The following is a 21,430-nucleotide window of genomic DNA, read 5'->3' as shown; positions in this document are numbered from 1 at the left end:
ATCAAAAACATGACAAAATCTGTGAAAAGGTCCCTTTAAGAACGCAAAACGAAGTACAGGTGCAACTTTACTAATTTGCAGAACATATAGCCCAATCTGGATTTATCATCATTTCAATACCATGCCCTAGTTTGTGACATGTGTTACCCTGCATTTTGAATATTGACGGCTTCTTATCTAGATGCATTACGATCAACTGGAGGTTGCACTACACTACACGACTGGTTCTCGTGATTACAAGAAGATTAATTCAACTGATACGCGTATTTACTTCCTTTCTGTTTGTTTTTTGAACCCATGATTACAAAAATAACCCATGACGCATGTATTTACAGCGCAATTAAATTGCATTTCTGTGTTTTTGTTGTTTATTTTGAACTGCAGCACTTTGATGTAACTGTTGACTTTCACTGGTGTGTTTATTTTAATATACATATGTACATTCTGCACAGAGTGCCATGCTCTGCCTGACTTTAACCCGTTTATGCATAGCGTCTAGAAAAAGGCCTTTGCATGATGCGGCGTCTCATCAGGGTCTGCGCTGTTTGCTTAAAGGAATTTCTGTAAGAAATATTCTAAATATAGAAATAAATAAACTAGACATCCCTAATTTTGGAAATAAATTGATCCAATTTAGAAGGATGGGAGAGTCCACTAGGCATAAATGGGTTAAGTGTGTGGATTACGAAGTTAATGAGGTCTTACCGAGCCTAAGGCGGCATTATGGGAGGACACAGATTGTGTAACAACACACCTAACTAATAAGCTTACTAGACTCATGCAAGTATAGCAGTTATAGAAGCGATTATTTCGCGTTTTTGGCGCAAACTATGACATACGTGATGCCAAAAGCGGTCTCCTTGCGACAACAGGCTGTAGTGTAAATACAGTTCAGTTTGAATCTTCGGGAAAAAAAGTCAAAAGATTTCCGATTGTTTAAAGATGAAACTACTGGTTTCTCAAAAGAGTTGTACTAATGCACATGCGTTTTGATCTGAAAACTGACTTCAGTATCGTATAAAAAAAATTTAATTCTCGACGTTGACGCGCATATCAGAATGAATTAAACCTGAGGCGAACAAGTTTGTTTAATGGAAAATCTATGGAAGCATAAACCTGCCCGTTTGATTTGTGAGTTATGACTTTTGACTTGTGACTTTTGACTTGTGACTTGTGACTTTTGACTTTCGACTTGTGAATTACCTTTTTGACATAATTTGTTTTGACTGATTCTTTGAATAATATTTAATTGATCATAAAACCAAATAGCATTTTCTGTTTTTTGTGTTTGTTGCACATTGTTTTCAGTTTGTTTGTTTGAATTAGCGTTGTTGATAACTTGTATTGTGCCATTTGCTGTGCCACGTTTAGTTAATATTTTCTAGACTTAGGCTGTCTGCACCAGTAAACAGGAGGCATATTACTTTAGATAATAGCTGTCATATATGTCTGCATGTATATCCTGACCAATCGTGCACCAAACTGCTAACTTCAACACTTTCAAGTTTGTTTGGCCAATCCGGATTTAACCTTGACTCAATTCAGACAAACTGGATCCAATGCGGGCTAAACCATGACCAAATCCAGACTTAACCTTTACCAGATCAAGACTTAACATCGACCAAATCCAAACTTAACGTTGACCCATTCCAGACTTAACACTTACCCAATCCAAACTTAGCCTTGACCAAATCCAGACTTTACATTGACCCAATCCAGATTCAACATTGACCCAATCCAGGCTTAACCTTGTCCCAATCCAGATTTAACATTGACCCAATCCAGATTTAACCTTGACCCAATCCAGACTTAACATTGACCCAAGCCAGGCTTAACATTTACCCAATCCAGACTTTACATTGACCTGATTCAGACTTAACTTTGACCAAATGCAGACTTAATATTGTCACGATCCAGACTATACATTTACCGGATCCAGACTTAACATTGACCAAATGCAGACTTAACATTGACCCAATCCAGACTTAATATTGACCCAATACAGACTTAACATTGACCCTATCCAGATTTAACATTTACCCAATCCAGACTCGACTTTGACCCAATGTAGACTTAACCATGACTCAGTGCAGACTAAACATTGACCCAATCCAGACTTAACCTTGACCAAATGAAGACTTGACATTGACCCAAGCCAGACCTAATTCAGACTTAACCATGACTCAATTGAGATTAAGTCTAACCATGACTCAATTGAGATTAAGCCTTGACCCAATCTAGTCAAATATTTGAGGCAAATAAGTTACTTCACAGCTGCCCAAGTCCAAATTTGAAATGTGTTTTAAGTTTGATCAGTGATATTTAAAATGTCATACATCTTGCTTTGTCTATGTATTCTTTTTGGTTTCAAAAATAAATGTGAAATACTGAGGTCTTTTGCTCTGCATCCAGAACACGAAAAACACCTTTACATACATCTCATATAGGAAGTCGCGTCCAATTACTGCCCATGATGTTTTGTCAACATGACACAACCAAATTACAATTGAACCACAACTTGACAATAGGGCCTCTGAGACCTTAGCCTTAAAAAGAGGGACATTGGTGTTGCGTGCAACATATCGTCTATTAATAGTGGAATTCTTTCTAGGCTATTTTAATATCCCATCATCAGTTACTCTGCAAAAATCTTGTTTTGGAAAAAAGGACCTTTGTCCTATTATAACAACATTGACCTTGAAGCGAGAAATCTGTGTGATGCTCAAGACACATCATCTGGTAGAAGTGAACATTTTTGCCATGTTATATGAAAATCCTACCATCACTGCTTTACTAATAGTCGAGACACGATACACTACACTACAATTTGACCTTCGACCTCTAAGAGTGACATTGACCTCGGATCTTCAAACTTTGTGAGGAAATGCACTTTCACGAGTTCTGCCACGTCCATTTTCCTTTTTAAAAGTCAAAAGGTCAAGGTCACTGTGACAACAAGGGCAAAGTCTTTAAACAAGCATTTTATCTGTTTGCTTTGACCTAAAACTTTCATATTTTCTAATAACGATTATTTTCCTTTAAAAAATCTGCTTTACTGTAACATTTACTACATTCCGTATTCTCCAACCATTGTACGATAGTGCCCAAGTTTTGGGCACATAAAACAACGCCTTGAAAATGGGCGAACATTCATGCAATTTGTGTATTTGCAATACGCAAAACACAAAAAAATGTATCAAAGTCTTAATTGTCAATGAGATCAGCATGATTGAAATATTTATTGCGAATACATGTATTCGGAACATGTATAAGTACGCTACTACTATAACATTCAGCCATTTTATTGAATTTGAGACGATGACATTAACAAATGTTGTGTATATCAACATAAGAATAATATCATAATTTTACAGAAAAGAACCAAATCACTGTCATTTTATATGACGATAGTTTGTATGAGTTCCTTAAAAAAAGGCTGCCGCTGTTTATCTTCCTAGCATGTTATCACATGAGTATCGGTTTCTCCTCTGGATGGCAGACCGTTGGGTGCAGGCAGTATCAGCGTCATGTGGCATTTGCAAACCCGGTATCAGGAGTTGAGCCAATTCTTTAAAGTCTTTATTTTTGTTGTTCGGAATGGAGTACATTCGTTGACAGCAAATTACGTCTTGTATATCAACATTTGTGCCGAAATCTTGGCTATCAAATAATTCTGGTAAATGGAACATTACGTCAGGTTGTCCATAATTGAGCTCGTTATTCTTTTGGGGTCTAATCGTTTGAGTATTCCAATTTCGAGCAATTCGATCAAGGTGTGTTTGAATTACCAAAAGTTTGAAATATTCAATAATAAGTTCAGATCTCTGATTCAAAGTTTTCTTTGGCAAATAAGTTGGTGCAACACATATCACCACGTCAAAAAGCGCCAAAATTATTAATAGTATGAGCCCAATCTTCATTTCGATTGCCGTTACGAGTCAATATCTGAAAAATTAAAACATACAAATTTTATGTTCTTGCATTGTGTCAATGAATATTTTAAATGAAATGTTGATGAATTTTGTGTGTTCCAATCTTGAACAAGCATGTCGAGGGTTTGCTTTGGATAATATATAACAGAATATATTTAAGACTGATAGTGCAGAAAGGTTGAGGCTCATAGACACTCTCTTGAATATCTTACAGGATAGGTGTACATTTCTTGACAAGTGAAAAACCAGCTAGCCCAAACCAAGCAGAGTTTAAAACCGGACTATTAGCGAATCCTCCAATCACAAGTAAAATGTAAAATGTGTAAACCACTCAGTCATTCTACTACCCAGATCTTTGTTTTTGGGCGACACTGTTCGCAACATAATTAATGGGAATATATATTGAAAAATCCATCGACCCTCGAATGTATCAAGTAGTATATAAATATAGCGAATAATGACTTTCACAATCGTCATTGAAATAATAAATGGTAAGAGAATCTACACGTGAGAGGGCTTTGTATAACACTTACATTTTGAATACGACATCACAGTCGACAATACGAGATGCTCAGCAGCCTTCCAGTCGCAGCTAACTAAGATGATAAGAATATGATTTTAGAAGAGACTATATTAGAAAGTACCTTAATTTAATAAGAAAAATGTTCTAGAATATAAAGCGTTTTTGTCTGCCATATTTCATTAAAAAACGCGCCGAATTATGCAACAAGTATCAAGTCGAAAGTCAAAAGTCACAAGTCAAAAGTCATAAGTCGAAAGTCATAACTCACAACTTAAAAGGGCAGGTTTATGCTTCCATAAAAATCCGCTCATGACGTGGCTTGATACGAAGATCATAATTGTCATTTTTTTATTGAGGTTAATAGAATGCAAATAAAAACAGGGTCAGCGCCGTGAAAATGAATTCTTTGTACTAAAGTCCATGTGTTTAGATTGTCGGCGAACGTAAATAAACAGAACGGCGGGAAGAGAGCGAGGGCGACTGACAAAGTGAATAACTTTTCATGATGAATCATGTCAATTTTGTGATCTCATCATCTAGTAAGGTTTATAGATACAGGGACGTAGCACGGACAAATTAAAAGTTACTCGAAATAAAAAACTGTTCTTATAAGTTAATAATACGGGCTGCTAGGCTTCACTTTCTGTTCAGGACAAAAACGGTACGTTATCAATGAGATGGAGGTCTTCGGTAACTACCAAAATTAAACATTTTGTCAACCATAAAAAGTCATTGCTAATATATAGAAGCTTACATAGCTTTTATTATCTGACCAGTTTGGAAGTCCACACAGGCTTATCAGGGACGACACTTTCCCCTTCATCATAGTTTTCGTTTAAAAGAAGTCTCTTCCTAGCGAAAATCCAGTTTAAGCGGAAATTTTCGTCTCTGATCTGCGTATGCGGACTGTACATGGTAATCTGGTACGACACTTTGCGCACAAGCATTAAGCCCCGTTTTCTCAGAGCGAGGCTAAAATAGTCTATACAATGCATCATGCTTTGTGATGGAAAAAAGGCAATCTAATCACTACGGCAGTGTGTTTACTTCAGGACGTAAATAGGGTCAGTATTTACCCATTTATGCCCAGTGGACTCTCCCATCCTTCTAAATTGAATCAATTTATTTTCCAAATTAGGGATGTCTAGTATATTTATTTCTATATTTAGAATATTTCTTACAGAAATTCCTTTAAGCAAACAGCGTAGACCCAGATGAGACGCCGCATCATGCGGCGTCTCATCTGGGTCTACGCTGTTTGCCAAGGCCTTTTTTCTAGACGCTAGGCATAAATGGGTTAAGCAAAACAACAATTGTGTTTACAGTGCGCATAACTAAATTTAGCTAGTTTTAAATAAGGAGACCCTAAAAATAAGTATTTGGTAAGCAATGATGATAGATTAGTTCGATAAAATGTTAAATAGAAGAGTAATGAATTGTGCAGAAGCACATTTACTTTTGTCTTTTAAAATCATTAAAATTAATTTTAAATCAAGACAGCGTCGTTAAATACACTTTAGCTAACTTTTTTACCTGGTATAGCATTGATGCTTGAGAAAAAAAAAGATATTCGCCTCGGATAACTTCAGGACACGACTTCTTACTGACCCCGTGACACAGGGTGGTAAAGTTGTTTTATGCTCGAGTCCAATATAAACACTTTGTTACATCAGTAACTGATAGTATGACGTTTTACTGACGATTTCTTAAAATAGATCAAGTTCGTTAATGTATGTATACAGTCTTCTATTTGTTTACATTTACTGTAATCAATCTGATTATTGGGATGTTTATTTATTCTTCATGTGATACCGCGTAACATCCATAACTTTGTCTTTGTACTAGCAACATAACTTAGTCTTTGTAATAGCACCATAACTAAGTCATTGTACTAGCAATATTAGCTTTTGTAATATCACCATAACTTAGTCTTTGTAATAGCACCATAACTTAGTCTTTTACTAGCAACAAAAAATAGTCTTGTAAAAGCATCACAACCTAGTCTGTGTACAAGAAACAAAACTTAGTCTTTATACAAGCACCATAACTTAGTATTTGTAATAGCACCATAACTTAGTCTTGGAACTAGCAATACATCTTAGTTTTTGTACCAGAAACAGAACGTAGTATTTGTACTAGCACCATAATTTAGTCTTTGTACAAGCACCATAACTTAGTATTTGTACTAGCACCACAACTTTTTGTTTGTAAAAGCACCATTACTTAGTCTTTGTTCTAGCAACAAAACTTAGTCTTTGTACAAGCACTATAACGTAGTCTTTGTACAAGCACCATTATTTAGTCTTTGTACAAACATCAAAACTTAGTCTTTGTACTAGCATCTTAACTTTGTGTTTGTAATAGCACCAAAACTTAGTCTTTGTACTAGCACCATAACTTCGTGTTTGTAATAGCACCATAATTTTGTGTTTGTACAAGCACCATAACTTAGTGTTTGTACAAGCACCACAACTTAGTGTTTGTACTAGCAACAAAACTTAGTCTTTGTACAAGCACCATAACTTAGTATTTGTAATAGCACCATAACTTAGTGTTTGAACTAGCAATATATCTTAGTTTTTGTACTAGCAACAGAACTTAGTATTTGTACTAGCACCATAATTTAGTCTTTGTACAAGCACCATAACTTAGTATTTGTACTAGCACCACAACTTTGTGTTTTTAATAGCACCATAACTTAGTGTTTGTACTAGCAACAAAACTTAGTCTTTGTACAAGCAACATAACTAAGTCTTTGTACAAGCACAATAACTAAGTATTTGTAGAAGCACCATAAATCAATATTTGTACTAGCACCATAACTTTTTGTTTGCAAAAGCACCATTACTTAGTCTTTGTACTACCAACAAAACTTAGTCTTTGTACTAGCACCATAACTTCGTGATTATAATAGCAACACAACTTTGTGTTTGTAATAGCACCATTACTTAGTCTTTGTACAAGCAACAAAACTTAGTCTTTGTACAAGCACCATAACTAAGTCTTTGTACAAGCACAATAAGTTAGTATTTGTAGAAGCACCATAAATTAATATTTGTACTAGCACCATAACGTTTTGTTTGTAAAAGCACCATTACTTAGTCTTTGTACTACCAACAAAACTTAGTCTTTGTACTAGCACCATAACTTAGTCTTTGTACTAGCAAACCGACGATTTGAATCTTCTATTCGCTGCAATACAGCATTCACACAAGTTTGCTAAAAGTAGAAACATCCACCCGCAAATTGGTGAATGTGCCCTCCACACATGTTGAGACTCATTTGTCTCGACTATTCCTTGTAACCGCTGACATATCGCCGTTTGAAAAACAGAGTTACAAAACGCTGTTCTATTTATAAGCATACCTATCGAGCACAAGCGAAACATGCATATATCCTGGACGGATGTTTAGCATTGTGCATTGCCTGCACTAGACAAGGTCAACATGTTTTCTGTCATCCTGTTGGCCTTGACATTCCTTTTGACTTTTTTGTATAATGTTTTATTTTGTATGTGCAACAACTAGCTGTAACTGAGTAAGTCTTTGTATTGAAGGCAATTAAAGCGACACTTACATTCAGGAATCATAAGATGACGCGCGTCACTTGCTCACATGACTGAAATCTCGTCGCCGGGCGATTTGCCGTGAAACCCGAAAACGCTAATCTTTGTTTCTTGATATATATTTGTATAAACATTCAGCTGCATCATAAAGAGAGAAACTTTATAAATAAACGTTATAAAGGAGCTCCAAACCGCGCTGGGCCAAAAAATATTCACAACATGTGAACATGTGTTTTTTTCTTCTTTGAAGCACAATTACAAAGTAATAAGCATTAAAACATATAACAATTCATTTCAATTTAAATAGTAATATATACTCAATGGTTCGATACAGACCTGAGCACCATCATTGTAGTTTTCTGAGTCACGATGAAATGAATCTAAAACGAGTATCAACTGCATACGCCCAGTCTGGTCAGGATTTACACTATCCGCAAATGAGACCGCGAAACCTTGCGCGACTTTATAGTGTTTGAATGGTTTGTGGCGTCTCTTTAAATAACCATACATGTTCAAGGTTTACGTGTGTTTTATTGCATATAATATTACACTTATTTGGCCTCGGCGGAGGTGCAAAAAGTGGCACATATCCGTAAGCTTTTGTCCTGTATCTGTGGCAGAAGACAACTTGTACGTTTCTAGACCTTTGTAAAGTTTACATTATTTGAAGACAACCTGCTGCCGTGGAGTTAGATACCAGTATGTCGCTGCGCACTATGTTTTTTTTTATAGAAAGTGCAAAAATGTTGTTGTTTGTTTGCATCGAGTATCTATCACATCACATCCAATCAAATAAACTCATAAAAGGCATATCACTAGAACCTGACGAAGAAATCAAACAATCCCTATTTGCTGATGATGCAACTTATTTTTTAAATAACAATTACGATTCTTTCCATAACCTAATAGAGTCGCTAACTATTTACGGAATTACATCGGGTCTTAAACTAAACAAAAGTAAGTGTACTGTGCTACGAGTAGGTAAATTAAAACAAAGTAATGTTCTATATAAAAAAGAAATGAAATTTAATTGGACATCCGATGAAGCCACAACGTTAGGAATTACATTCACAAATAATGAAAAGGATACAGTTCTTAAAAACATACTACCTAAATTACAGAATTTTAAAAACTGCTTAAAATCATGGCATCATCGTAAACTTACACTAATCGGAAAAAACACAGTATTGAAAACGTTTGCACTTCCTAAATTAATATATGTATTAACAGTTCTCCCAAATCCACCAAATGATGTTATTAACGATATAAAATCAGCAATATTTAATTTCATATGGGACGGTAAACCTGATAAAATAAAAAGAACTCAGTTAATTCAATCTGTAGAAAATGGAGGTATCCAATTAACGAACATTGACTCATTCTTGAATGCAGTCAAATGCAGCTGGGTTAAACGATACCTAGATAATACCAATACGAGTAAATGGAAATTATTCTACCAGAAAATCCTAAAAAAATATGGTGACTCCTTACTCTTTGAATGTAACATCAGCAATACTTTCTTACATGAAATTGCAAACGAAAACATATTTCTGTCTGATGTTCTATCAGCGTGGAGTGATGTCACTCATAACTTAGAAACCCAAACCAGCAGTAAAACAATTTTATGGAATAATAAAGACATAACTTCAAACAATAAGACGTTTTTCTATAAAGACTGGTTTGAACGAAGCATTAAATATGTCGATCAATTATTTGACTACAGAATTAAGGATTTCTACTCTTTTGATAATATATGCTACATATACGGAATACCTTCAAATAATTTTCTGAAGTACTACACACTAATCAAAAGCATACCCATACATATTAAATCTGAAATCAATACAAATAATACACCATGTACTCAAACAACATTTGTAGAAAACATACTTTGAAGAAAAAACAAAACAAACAAAATATTTTACACACTACAAATTAAAAACCCTACAGAAAACTCCAAAATCCAAAATAAATGGCAAGTCCTTTTTGGAGAAAATGAACTTAATTGGAAACATATATTTACCATGCCATATAAAGCAACTATTGAAAGCACACTGAGAAATTTTCAATATAAATACATCCATAGAATTATAGCTACAAATAAATATCTCTTTAAATGCAAATTATCTAACTCAAATCTGTGTGACTTCTGCAGTGAAAACATTGAAACTATAGAACATCTTTTTTGGGAGTGCAAACACATCCAGCCTATTTGGAATCAATTAATATCTTTTCTTGAACAACATCAACTAAACGTTAAACTATCTTTCTTAAATGTAAGTTTCGGAATTAACTCATTGAAATCAATTGACTGTAATAATATCGTGAATTTTATGGTTATATTGATGAAATATTTCATCTTAAACATGAAGTACAAAAAACAAATTCCAAATTTTAATTGTTTTGTCCATAGTCTTAAACTTAAAATCCAGATTGAGAAAGAAATAGCCCTCAGTAATGACACATTACAAATCTTTGAACAAAAATGGAATCGGATTAAATTCTCATAATGTTTTGTCCACTTATATACATTTCACTCTAATGTTAGTTTAACTCTCTAAAATAGTTATGTTTATTATTTTTTTTTTCAATCTGACAAGATCATTGTGAATATACAACAAAACACACAAGTCCAGTATGCTTTCTTCTGACTTTATACAACTCATCTTTTTTCATAACTATTCCTCTGTTGTTCTTTTCTTTTCTCTCTAAAAAAAATATGTATATTAGCATATCTTGTATAACATGTCTGAACTTTATTGCTATGTACAATCACTATGTTGTATGATCATATACATGTTTACATTGTATGTATGATATTGAATAAAAAAAAAAAAAGAAAGTGCAAAAATGTTGTTGTTTGTTTCCACAAATTTGTTGCCTCAAATTGTTTGTGAGGACCATAAACCCGTTTTTTTTATTCAAAATTGAGTGGACGGTCATTTTTGCTTTAGTCGATCATAATCACTAAATTAACTATTAACCCTTTGCATGCTGGGAAATTTGTCGTCTGCTAAAATGTCGTCTGCAGAATTTCTAAAATTAGCATTTCTTCTTTTTTTTTCAAAGAATGCTATCAGAATAGCAAACAGTTTGGATCCTGATGAGACGCCACGTTTTGTGGCGTCTCATCTGGATCTAAACTGTTTGCAAATGCCTTTAAAATTCGGTTCCAGCGCTGAAAGGGTTAAGTTTGCGATAAGGTTTGTAACATTCGTTGATATCCGATATAAAGTTAAAATAAATAATAACTAAAAACAGAATGATGAGTAAGGATTTGGATACATTCTTAATGTTCTTGCATAGTTTTATTAAAAAATCAAATCGTAAACAAAGTAAACGGAAAAAAGTTAAGCACTATAACATTCTCTTAAACAAATTTGTGAGGTTACTTTAGACAAATTTTATTTTCTGTTTGGACAACTATTACAAGATCAACACCACACTGATGCTGAGGTTTTGTACAAAGGCTACAAATATGACTTAGCTGGTCATCCTTACAAAAAACTGGTTCATATTTAATTGTTTAACTACCCGATAAACAACTTTAGCAGCCCTTCATATCCAAATGTTTTTGTGATGTTCGACACATTACATTTGCTGGTTTTCCTAACATAACTTACACCGCAAGGATACCGATGTTTCGCACAAAAGGCTACGTAATAAAACTAAGAGTTTGGGTTATTTATAAAGGCATGATAATTAAAAACCTCTGTGTATCCTTTATGCTGACATTATACTGAACGTGTCGTCCTATAGCAAAATGATTCATATTTAATTATTTCATTCCCCAATTAACAAACTAAAATGATGTAACATAAAACCTGTACTAATTGGCAGAACATAAAGGCCATTTTTTTGTCCCCCAGTCTATACCGGGGGACATATTGTTTTTGCCCTGTCTGTTTGTTTGTTGGTGTGTAAGTTTGTGTCACACTTTAACATTGGCCATAACTTTTGCAATATTGAAAATAGCAACTTGATATTTGGCATGCATGTGTTTCTCATGGAGCTGCGCATTTTGAGTGGTGGAAGGTCAAGGTCATCCTATAAGGTCAACGGTCACATATATATGGGGGGAGGCAAAGTGTTTCACAAACATATCTTGTTTGGATTTATTAACAACATTTTATCGTGGCAAGCAGAATGCGGATAAAACAGGATCAAAAGGGTGACAAAAAGACAAAAAGAACTCTTTGTACTAAAGAGTAATGTTTCATGATCATGATATCAATGATGTAATGTCATCAGCCAATCCGGTTTATACATGCATGGCGTGTTTGAAATAAAAAACAGTAACGGCTGCAATAATTCACTGTCTGTTCAGGTGTCAAACAAGGGACGTGGACATGAAGGGGAGGACCGCCCCCCCCCCAATATTTTTTACCCAGAAAGGCCATTCCTAATAGCAGCTTACATTACCCCACAAGTTTGGCGAAGCACTAATATTTCGAAGCTCTTAAAATATACTTGCTGGCCCCTACGTATTTTAATCCTGTTGCATGGAGATGAAATCCCAAATATTTATATTCACTAAGAGATAATTTACAAGCAATACAATTTCGATGATAAGCTATACGAACTGCAGAGTGTCACGTGTGCACTTGAAGAACTGCACGTCCTCTTGTATATATGCACACGTGAAACTCTGCAGCTCGTATAGCTTATCATCGAAATTGTATTGCTTGTAAATTATCTCTTAGTGAAGCAATACGACGTCGTGTTAATTTCATTGGTCAGACTTGCACGTGCCTATGTGCATATACAATAAATCACGTCATTACCAATGTTTTAAACGTAATACAATGTCACATAATTAAACTATTAAAGCCAGTTTCATTGTTAAGAAGACCAATGTCGTAATATAAGGAATTTTCAATATTTTCCGAAAATCAGGTATATTCAGGGAAACTAAGGTTAGTGCATGCGCGTAAAGTGTCGTCCCAGATTAGCATGTGCAGTCCGGAAAAGCTAATCAGGGACGACACATTCCGTTTTAATGGTATTTATTTTTCTTATAAAAAAGTCTCCTCTATCGAAAATCTAGTTTAGGCGGAAAGTATCGACGGTTCCCGACACTCAACGAACATGCATTAAGCCCCGTTTTCCTAGAGCGAGGCTAAATTAATTTTAACAGTGCATCATGCTATCTGATAAAAAGAAGTCATCATATTTGCTATCGCAACGGCAGGGTGCATGCTGTGCCTTGAAAGCTGTCGCATAATGACGCCGTAGTGACCCCAGACGAGCGCGCGCATGATTAATGAACAATGCGTGCACCTGCTAACTTGACCGGAATTACTTTTGTCTATCCGGTTAGAGCAGTGGTTGGTGAACGCGCTTCGTACATAATTGACCCGACCCGGATTCAAACCGGACATCCGGAAACATGTTATCTTGGTTGATGGTCACTATACTATCAATAATTCATCATTTTATTCATTCGCTCCAACTTTCGGGGCTCTTGTAAGTAAATAGGTAAGAGTGCTGGGACACATTCCGGGTCCACACATAATGCAGCCTCTGTGCTGGGACACATTCCGGGTCCACACATAATGCAGCCTCTGTGCTGGGACACATTCCGGGTCCACACATAATGCAGCCTCTGTGCTGGGACACATTCAGGGTCCACACATAATGCAGCCTCTGTGCTGGAACACATTCCGGGTCCACACATAATGCAGCCTCGTGCACAAAAGGACCTCATAAACTTTGAAATATACACACATGCGAAATGACTTTTGTTCACTTGAATGCGTTTAACAGTTCGTATGAGTTCAGGTGCTCATTTACTTATATAAGTACATATAAGTACCATTATATTTGCTTGAGTGCCCATGTTCGTTATCTCTAAATCTACATCTATTAATTCAATGTACAATATCAATAGATTTTCTGTTTTTGTAATGAAGGACCATCGTATCGTCAGGGTTATGTCAACAAGATAATGTAGTCATTGACCCAGTATCCGGTCCATGTCAATGACTCACCCTGTTTGACCCCTCGAGATAACGATGTCCGTCGTGCAGGGTAAAGGGCATATACTGCTTGTTTTATAAACTTAATATTTAATACAGCAGTACAATCGTGACCTCTTTGTAAATGTGTTGCATTCCTACCCGCAAGGTATCAAGGTCAGTTTATGGTCAGTTTGTCCGAGAATCGTTTCAAATATATCTTGTTTAGTTAAGCGAAACTGGAATCGTATATAGACCAGAATATCTTAACAGCGAATCAGAATTGAATATAGACCAGAATATCTTAACAGAAGCTATTCGGCGTATTCGAGTATAATCATGGCATATAAATAATAGATCCTCAATGTTTCTTCAAGAAGAACGTAATACACAATATTTGGAATTGATTAAATAAGAATTATTACACCAATATATTAAACATAATCGCGTTGGTTTCCGATTCTTCTAAAAATCGAATCAAATAGCAATCTACGGAAAACCACTAAAGCAGGTCTGTTCGAAGAACGCGCGTATAAATGTTGAACATAATTATGTATGGATGATTCGCGTTTGGCCGGTTAACTAATTTGTTTTTATTTCATGTTCATTACCCTTTTATTTTTCTGTGTTTTATCTACAATTATATAATCAAACGTATCTCATGATTAGAAATTAGCCACGGTAACTGGCCCTGCTGGCGCAACGCCTCGTTATTAATGTGGATGACATGCAACTAAGAAATGCCAATAAAAAAGGCCTTTGCGATCTTTGATCTCATTGATATATATATCTAGTTGATTAATGTCCACCAACACAAACCAAAATCAACGACGCATATATTTTAATAAAAATACGTCTTGTCTTTTTAAAAACATATCCATGCTCTTTGAAAAGGGACTATAATGTATGTGCGTTAAGTGTCGTCTCAGATTAGCCTGTGCATTCCGCACAGGCTAATCATTGACGACACTTTCCGCTTTTATGATGTTTTAATTGTTAAGAAAGTCTGTTCTTAGCAAAATCTAGTGTAGGCGCAAGGTGTCGTCCCCGATTAGCCGGCGCGGACACAGGCTAATCTGGAACGACACTTTACGCACATGCATTAAACCCCTTTTTACAAAGCAAGGGTCATATATATCGAGCACGAACGAAATATGCCTTTAATCTAAACGGATGTTCAACAGTCCGACGATCTGTATTGTGTCATATAGACAAGGCCACCATGTATTACTGTCACCCTGCTGACCATGACATTCCCATGTATACACGTTTGTTATTTCAATTTGAAGCACCTAGGTGTTGCATAGCATGTCTTGTATTGGGTGCTATAAAAAGCGACAATGTACATACATCACTCAAATGCATGTACACGTATACACAATGTGAAACAGCACATGCACAATCCGGAGAGAAACTTGATTAACCCATTTATGCCTAGCGTCCTGAAAAAAGGACATTGCAAACAGCGTAGACCCAGATGAGACGCCGCATGATGCGGCGTCTCATCTGGGTCTGCGCTATTTGCTTAAAGGATTTTCAGTAATAAATATTCTAAATATAGAAATAAGTATACCAGACATCCCTAATTTTCGAAATAAATTGATCCAATTTAGAAGGATGGGAGAGTCATCTGGGCATAAATGGGTTAAAGGATGTGCCCCGTTATTAATGGCAAGGATCCGATTTCCAAACAGCGAGACACAAAACAGATGTAGTAGACAAGTAACACATCGTCGCTTTATTGCTATAGTGCTCTATCTCCATTTTTTTCAAAAATGAGTTTTTTTTATATCGCTGTGTTCGTGAGAACGAGATCTTTAATATGACATAATCGGATTCAAGATTCTTCCACATTTTGTATAGAATACAGAAGAAGTTTTCGATTCTATTTTGCTCCAATTTTTACAAACGGGTGAATGCTGTACTGCACCATCTCCGGGACTTAGAGCAAAGTAATTAACGATTTATATATTTTTTAGCAGAATGCTCTATCTCCATACATAAAATTGCAAATAGCATTAAAGTCTCTATAACGCTCAAAATCAACGAAAATTTCGTTAAGTATTTCGTAAAATAAAGTTAACACCTTAACAATCCGTGTTCCTTATAGCAATAGCCAAAATTTCAACGCAAGATGTGGTATGATTACATAGATTTTTGTAGATACAAAATGCTCGTTTTTATTTATTTGTGGCCACAATTAATTCCCGCGAATATATCTATTCATACGACACACGAACACCAGTTTAGTGTTCATGTGTCGTATGAATAGATATGCAAAACAATCATAAAAACGAGCATTTTGTATCTACAAACATCTATTTTACCAGACTACATCTGACGTTGAAATTTCGGCAATTGCCATATGGAACACTGATTTTTAATTGGTTAAGTTTATTTTACGAACAATTGTACGAAATTTTCGTTGATTTTGAATAGTAATGTTACTTTAACATACAATTTACTAAAGTAAATATTTAATTATATTAATATTCTCCGTTTGCTGTTAAACACTCCGGTATATTTTTGTCCACATACGCGCATAAATAAGTGAGAAAATAAAGGTTAAACCTGTAAATGCGTTTTTCTCCAATGTAGTTAGAGCACTATAGCAATCAAGCGACGACATGTACGCAACCAACAAACATAAATGAATAAATAAATAAAAATAGTAATATATACTAAATGGTTTGATACAAACTAGAACATCCGAATTATTATTTTCTGATTCACGATGAAATGAAACTAAAAGAGTTTCAACTGCATCCGCTAAGTCTGGTGATGAATTACCCTGTCCACTAATGAGACCACGAAACCTTTCATGGCCTTGTAGTGTTTGAGTGTTTGGACGTCTCTCTTTAAATAAACACAAAATGTCAATGTTTACTTTCGTTTTATTGTATTTGCTTTGGTCGGATTTATAGCACACATTTTGCCTTGGCGGAGGAGCCCAAAATCCAAGGTCACACCTTGTTAACCTCTTGTCCTGCATCTGTGGTGGCAGACTCGTTCGCTTCTAGACCTTTGTAAAGTAAACATCATTTAACGTCAACACTGTGTCCTTGAGTTAGATATCGATATGTCGCTTCAGAATATGTTTAAGACTGTTGTCACTGATCAGAGCGTCAAACTTTGTGTGTGCCGACCTAAGGGGTGTTGCTGCAGTTTTGCTGATTTTTTTCCACCAAATAGATTTTGTTCAAAATTTATATTCAAGTACTATATACAAATACTACATGTATATGAAAAATGAAATATAAATATAGGGTCACAGACCTTGTTTTGATTTTATTCACCATTTTATAACATGCACTTTTTCATTTAAACTGGAAAATCTCTAATTGCCTCAAACCAATTAATAACCTATGAAATAGACAACATATAGATATTATATAAGCTGAGATACATAATATACCATTTAATTAAACAACACAATGCCAAAAAATGGAGAACACAAGTTAAATTAAAAAAAAGAAATATTTTTTATTTTTTTTTATGTCACCCCAAAAAACATCATTTTTTTACTATTTTTAACACCAAAATGTAATTTAATTTTTTTTCTGTCAAATAGAATTCTGCAAAACTGCTCAAATATGTTCATCTACGTGTTGTCAACATAAAACACAAATAAAAAAGGGGGTCACCGCACTTTTAACCGAAATTTTTTAACTATCCCTGCCGTCTACGTCAAATTTTATAAAAATACATCAATTAGGCAAAACCCAAGTACCGCTACATAGATTGTAAGAAATATGCATAAACATTAAAAATTGTTTACAATCTTAACTGGGATCACAACAGCTTACCAAAAGACATTAATAAAAAACATTTACACATCAGCACAGAAGGGAGGTGTTCCAGAATTCTCTGGCTGCATTGAACACACATGCGCTATTAGCCAGTTAATCAGGGAAGCTAAGATCAACAAGACAGATCTCACAGTTGTATGGCTAGATCTAGCAAATGCGTATGGCACGGCACCCCACCAGGTAATAGAGTTTTCTCTGAAACACCACCACGTACCAGAACATATTCAGAGCATTGTCAGAAGCTACTACAGAAACATCAACATGCGCTTCACAACAAAGAACTTTACAACATCCTGGATACAGCTTCAGAAGGGGATTGTAACCGGCTGCACTGTGTCAGTAGTACTATTCATCGCCGCTATGAATCTCATCATCAAAGCCGGAGACAGGGAGTCAAGGGGACCGAAGACCCAGACAGATATCAGACTTCCACCACAGAGGGGATTTATGGATGATCTGACTATCACAACAGAGTCCCACATACAAGCTCGATGGATCCTATCAGCCCTTGAAGATGTTGTGTCATAGGCTAGAATGACCTTCAAACCAAGGAAGTCAAGATTTCTTATCTTGAGAAGAGGCAAAGTCTGGCAGAAGATAACACTCAGGGTACAGGGCGAGGATATCCCATCACTTATTGACAACCCCGTCAAGTGCTTGGGTAAATGGTTTGACACCACACTGGGTGATAGCAGAAATAACACAGAGCGCATTAGGCAGCAACTGAGGAATGGGCTTGCAAAGATAGAGGGAACGGGCCTACCAGGGAAGTTCAAGGCATGGCTTTTTCAGCATGGCCTCCTGCCCCGTCTTCTGTGGCCACTAATGTTGTATGAGATCCCAACATTGACGGTTGATAGCTTGGAAAGCATGATAAACAAGAGCCTGAGGCGATGGTTCGGACTTCCATCATGTATGACAAGTATTGGACTCTACAACAGAACCGGAATGTTGCAGCTCCCTCTTTCATCAATTGTAGAGGAGTACAAAGTTAGTAAGGCAAGGCTCGTGTTGACCCTACGAGACTCTAGCGACATGAGCATCAGAAATGCAGGGATAGAGGTCAGAACTGGAAGAAGATGGTCAGCATCCAATGCAGTTGAGCAGGCAGAGAGTCGACTGAGACATCAAGACATAGTGGGAACAAGTTGTCAAGGTAGACAGGGACTCGGCTGGAACACTAGACAACCGTGAAGTTCAGCCACAACAGTCCAAAGAAGAGAACTTGTTCAGAGCGAAATCCGAAAGAAAGAAGAAGGGACAAGAAAGGTTAAAGCAGTCCAGATGGGGAGCCAGGGAAGCTGGACAAAGTGGCAGACAACAGGGAGGAAACTGTCATGGACAGATATCTGGAAGTACCAGTTTTTTCAACTGCAGTTCCTGATCCGGGCAGTTTATGATGTCTTGCCAACACCAGCGAATCTCCAGAGATGGGGGCTGATAGAGACAGCAGAATGCACCCTATGTGGAGGAAGAGCTACCCTGGACCACATCTTGTCCTCGTGTAAGGAAGCACTTGCCCAGGGGAGATATCGCTGGAGACATGACCAGGTACTCCGAGAGGTAGCTGATACACTTGAGAGACACAAGAAGAAGGCGCGAGTACATGCAGGGGCAAAGCACATCAACTTTGTACCAGCAGGGACAGTAATGAAGGGTACAAAGGGAGGACATCCGAGTATCCTAGACGGCACAAATGACTGGGAACTACGGGCAGATCTTAGAAAACAGCTGCAGTTTCCAGACATTGTCCACACTACCCTACGTCCAGACATTGTGAAGGTCTCCGAAAAGACAAAGAAGATCATTCTGGTAGAGCTGACTGTACCGTGGGAAGAAAGATGTACTTAGGCACATGAGAGAAAGAAGGCCAAGTACGAAGATCTCGTCCAGGAATGTAGAGAGGCCGGGTGGAGAGCATGGAACTACCCGATTGAAGTGGGATGCAGAGGGTTTCCTGCACCATCGCTGGGAAAGATGTTCCAGGATATGCGAATAGTGGGACAGGCGAGAAAGCTGGCCATTAAGAAGGTATCACAGGCAGCAGAAAGAAGCTCCAGCTGGTTGTGGCTAAGGAGGAACGCCAGTAGCTGGAAGCCATCCACTAATGGGTAGTGTCTGATCAACACTGCCGCCCGCCACTTAGAGCTTGTCCTAGGTTTAAAAGGGCGAAACAAGCAATGACAAGTGGTACCTAGCTGACGACATTAGTGGAAAGCAGTTTATCTGTATTTTACAACAATAAAAAACAATATTTAATCACAAACATAATACCATACAGTATCAAACTCGACCTTAATCATTTATAACTTACATGTACTTGTTCACAGATTTCGGCTTGTTTTGAAGTTTGTGATTAAATGCTTTAAATTGAAAATTTAAACGACATGACTAAAAAGCTCCAGTATAGAACAAGAATGAAATTAAAGAAAAACAAAGTAAAAAAAAAGTTAACCCCACCTGGGATCGAACCACTGACAATTGAATTATAAACCAACTAGGTCATTTCTGATGATACTGATAACAAAAATATTGAGTTGTGATAATAGCATCATCGGTATTGCTATAAATATATTCTTTTTGTCCATGTTGAATGTTCGATCATTGTTAATTATTCCGATAATATTCACTACATGTACGATTAAGTTTGCGATAAGGTTTGCTAAATTCGATAATATTCGCCAAACAGTTGAAAAAAAAGTTGAATATATATAGGAAAAAATTATTCACTTCCTTGCATATTCTTATTTAAGTGGGAAATCTGTAAATAATGTTAACGAAAAAAGAAAAACGTTTAGAAGTCATACATGTCCATAATTTGTGTGCGGTGTTAGTGACGAACAATGACATTTTTTATCCTTATGTTACTAGATCTACACAACAAAAATTCCGATGTTTTATTACATGGTAATCTGCCAAATAACGCAAATGTTATGGTCGATTGCCCTAAGGGCATTCTTAAACCAGGTTTAATGACCATAATCCGGTTGTAAAACTCCATGCTCGAAGGGTCCCAGATAAGCGAGCACATGGCAGAAATCTGGTAAAATAGCACGGTAAAATATAGTGTATACCGGTAATAAACAATAGTTTCACCTAACATCATTTTAACTGATATTGTATTCAGGAAGCAGTATTGTTTTTTTTTTTTTTTTTTCAAAACTTTTAATATGCCATTTCAGATAAGAGATTGTAAATAAGTTAAGTACATAAAGGAGAGTACAACACAATACAATTATTGCACATTTATTAATTGGTTTTATTTCAATACATGTATACTAATTGAGAAAACAAACCTAACATATATATCTCTTAATTTTCGAGCACTCGTATTTTTTTGGGAAAACTTTTGGTCTAAACTTTCGGAAAATAATTTTTTAAGTGTCCGAAAACTTAAAGTAGTTACGGTTTGTCATTTTGTGTTTATTATAATCTTTTGATCAGGCAAGTAGAATGCAGATAAAAACCGTATCAACACCGTTTAGATTGTCGGCGAATGTAAATAAACAGAACAGCGGACAGAGAGCGACAGCGACTGACAAAGTCCATAACGTTTTATGATCAATTATATCAATAATGTCGTGTAATCAGTTAATGTCGTTATGCAGGCAGTTACGGTGGCACTAAGGTGACATCACCGCTCC

At 36.2% G+C, this 21,430-nt stretch overlaps 1 long non-coding RNA gene across 1 annotated transcript; it reads right to left on the bottom strand.

The window, feature by feature from the left end:
* Positions 1 to 3,286: 3,286 nt before the first annotated feature.
* Positions 3,287 to 8,566, bottom strand: LOC127853513 (uncharacterized). Its single transcript, XR_008036646.1, has 3 exons — positions 8,357 to 8,566; positions 4,466 to 4,528; positions 3,287 to 3,945 (listed from the first exon to the last, which is right to left on the bottom strand). It is a non-coding gene; the product is annotated as an uncharacterized LOC127853513 (long non-coding RNA).
* Positions 8,567 to 21,430: the final 12,864 nt, after the last annotated feature.

This window comes from Dreissena polymorpha, chromosome 12 (assembly GCF_020536995.1).
Source record: "Dreissena polymorpha isolate Duluth1 chromosome 12, UMN_Dpol_1.0, whole genome shotgun sequence".
Taxonomy (NCBI): domain Eukaryota; kingdom Metazoa; phylum Mollusca; class Bivalvia; order Myida; family Dreissenidae; genus Dreissena; species Dreissena polymorpha.
Note: the sequence above shows the minus strand (reverse complement) of the source record. Positions and strands in the feature narration are given on the sequence as shown.